Below are 3823 nucleotides of genomic sequence, written 5' to 3' on the forward strand. Positions count from 1 at the left end.
ACATAACGGCCGACACATTTTTTACTCGAATACTGAGTCCTTGTCCTTTTTTATTCACTGAAGGCTAGAGTCGTGACCACTGCTATTTCCACTCTGCACATATCAAATGTACACACTCACAACTCTACACTTTTACATTGCACATGCAATGAACATCATTACAGACAAAACATCTGGCAGCTCCACATCTGCCCTTGGTCAACTGTTCAAGGTGGTCGCGTACGAAGGGACATGGCAAGTATACATGTACGCCGGATGTGCACATGCAGAAAGCCATGTATAAATAGGCAAACTTTTAGTCGTCTAATGTCTACGGCCATATCACGTTGAAAACACCGGTTCTCGTTGGACTTCCGGTTATGATTTAGAGGCGGATGGACGTATGTCTTTGAGCTGGTTAAAAATCGTTCTACATCGGAGGTAATCTCGGGTCTATGACCCTATATTTGTGATTTGACTAAAACATTTATATTGTTCATTACACTGAAACATTTATTATGTGATATTTTTGAAGATATTGGTGTAATTTGTAATATCCCATTTCCGGTTTGTTCCGGGGGATATGGCCGCTTCGGGCGACCCCCAGGCTGCACGTAGCGGTAAGAGACGCTATAGTAAAGATAATACTGTTGTGATTGATGTGTTGGATAACAAATCATTAAAAGCAGACAGGATAATTGAGGTAATTTCGGAACTGTGTGGTGAAGGTTCTGTTTTTGCTTGTGTCCCAAAGTCCGGGAATTTATATGAGGTCACCCTAGAGGGCCGAGCAGGGATCAATCTGCTATTGGATGGTGTTTTTATTGATGGTAGGACATATGATTGCCATGATATCACCAAGAAATTCACACTTGTCAGCTTTTTGCACCTCCCTGCCTATGTAGATGACGACGAAATAAAAGATAAACTTGCGAACATTGGTGTTGAGTTAGTTTCCCCCATTAAACGTCGCTTTTATAAGGGAACTAATGTAGCTGACGGCACTCGTTATGTACGTGTGAAGTTACCCCCGCACCTGAAATCACTACCGTATACCATGAAATTCGGCAATGACTATCACCGTGTGATACATGATAATCAGTTGAAAGTGTGTTCCTTATGTTATTCTGATGAACACTTATTCAGAGACTGTCCAAAGTTTGTTTGTTTCACCTGTGGTGGCCAGGGTCATTTCAGAAAAACATGTAAAACACAGCCATGCACTCGTTGCGGTGAGATCAGGTACGCGTGTGATTGTGCGCGCGCGGTCAGGCGTATTGACACTCTGTGTGACCGATGTGGACTGTACAGCTGTGAATGTTTTGACATGGGGACAAACCTTGATGACAGAGATTCTGTTGACGGAGTTTTACAGGACACGCGTGGTAACTCGGTTGATATCGCTGACTCCCAGGGTGGCTCAGAGGCTGATGATGACGTCATGGCTGAGGAGGAATTCCTGTCGTCTGATCGTGTCCGAGAGGACCAGTCGTCCAATCGTGTCCGAGAGGATCATATTGGAACTTCTAATGATGGTGGTGATAATAACTCAAAGGTTGAGGCTTCTGAGGATGGAGATATAAGTTGCGTGAATGGTGATACTGCTGATGGTAAGTGCGTGGATCGGGCAGACTGTAATGACGTTTCAGCGCCCCTTCAGCTTGATGTGCCTCTGGTCTATGGAGATGTATTTCCATTGGAGAATGCAGTTACACAAGCCTCATGCAAGAGGTTCTGGAATGATGAGGATGAGACTGAGGTGAGTGAGGGGGACGCTGCCGATAAGAAACAGGAAACCATAAGTAATGCTTTCCTAAAGTCTAAAGTAGGAGATGGAGGTATTAAGAAAACAAGAAAAAGAAAAACGAAAAAAGTTAAAGACGTTTCATAATGAACTTTCCGGTGTTGTTATTGTTTTCTTTAATGTTTACATGTGTGTCATTAAATGTAAACGGCTTGAGGGACGTCGTTAAAATAAGAAATGTATTTGAATATTGTCAGTCTAATTATTATCAGATCGTATTTTTACAAGAGACCTTTTGGGATGACGTTTTTGTTAATCAAATTAGCCATATGTGGCAGGGTAAAATTATATTTAACAATAGTAATGAGCATAGAAAAGGTGTTGCTATACTGATATCTAATACTTTAAAAGATGGTGTACTAGATTATGATGGTTATGATGGGAGAGTTTTACGTGTAGAAATAGAAATCGAAGATACTGTATGGAATTTTGTTAACATTTATGCACCAAATATTGTGAATGATAGAAAGTTATTTTTTGATCGCTTAAAAACATGGCTTGTACCATTTTCTGACAAACTGATTACAGGGGGTGATTATAATACAACCTTGTCAACACTCGATCGTACAGGTATCTCTACACACCAGGTAAATTCTAGTGTGTCTGCGTTAAAAAGCTTGATGTTTACTTGTGATATTTTTGATATTTGGAGGAGTAGGAATAAAAATTGTGCTATTTTTTCTCGCAAAATGGTTAGTGATGGTAATCTATCTCAAAGTCGCATTGATTATTTTTTAGTTTCAAAAGAACTGTCTCCTTGTGTACAGAATGTTTATTATAGGGATACATATTTTAGTGATCATTGTTTTGTTGTTATGAAAGTTGATTTAGATCGGGGAAGTAAAGGTCCTGGTATATGGGTGTTAAATAATTGTTTTTTATTGGAGGAAGATTTCAATACAAAAATCAGGGCTATTATCAATGATGCGAAGAAATGCCCTTTATATGAAGATGAACCTAAGGTATGGTGGGATAACTTAAAATATAAAATCAAAAAGTTTTCACAGGCCTATGGCAAAGACCGTAGTAAGAAACGTAATGCTGAGTATTTTAAGATCCAAAATAAATTAAAGAGTTTTTCATCTGATATAGCCAACGGAAAGTCTTTCAACTGTAACAAATATGAGGAACTGAAGACAAGTTTGGAAAATTTAGAAAAAGAAAAATGTAAAGGTGCTGTATTGAGGTCAAAAGCTAAATGGGCTGTAGACGGGGATAAGAATACGGCTTATTTTTTAAGGCTTGAGAAATTTAGACAAAATTGTAACACTATAAAATGTTTGCGTTCTTCGAATGGTGACCTACTAAATGATTCTGATGAAATGTCTAATGAAATTTATAATTTTTATAACGACTTGTATAATTGTATTGATACAGATGATGGTGATATTGATAACTTATCATCTTTTATAGACAAAACTGTTAATGAAGAAGACAGATTGAAATGTGATACGGTTGTTACTAATGATGAAATTAGAGATGCTGTGAATGGTATGTCTAAAGGTAAAAGTCCCGGACTGGACGGGCTTACTGTTGAATTTTATTGTCATTTTTATGAAGAATTAAAATGTTGTTTTACCCGTGTTGTACAAAGTATCTGGGACGACAGGGAATTGACCAGATCTATGAGACTTGGTGTCATCAACCTTGTTTATAAGAAAAGGGGTGAAAAGTCTTTATTAAAGAACTGGAGACCTATTAGTCTTCTTAATGTGGACTACAAGGTATTAGCTAGAATAATGTCCAATCGATTAAAAGCTGTGTTACCTTCAATTATTTCTGAATTCCAGTCTTGCTGTGTAATTGGTAGAGATATTTCTGACACTATTTTTAGTGTTCGAGACATTATTGACATTTCATTTCAGGAGGATTTTGAAACCTATATTCTTAAAATAGACCAGGAAAAAGCATTTGATCGTGTTAGTCATAAGTACGTATTTAGAGTATTAGAGAAATTTGGTTTCGGCCAAAATTTTATTGAATGGATCAAAATATTTTATACTGGAATTTCTAGTTCTGTTAAATTTAACGGTAACTTGA

The sequence above is a fragment of the Ylistrum balloti genome, unplaced genomic scaffold, assembly GCF_031769215.1.
Source record: "Ylistrum balloti isolate Yb309-2 unplaced genomic scaffold, AGI_CSIRO_Ybal_v1 Utg370210, whole genome shotgun sequence".
Classification (NCBI taxonomy): Eukaryota; Metazoa; Mollusca; class Bivalvia; order Pectinida; family Pectinidae; genus Ylistrum; species Ylistrum balloti.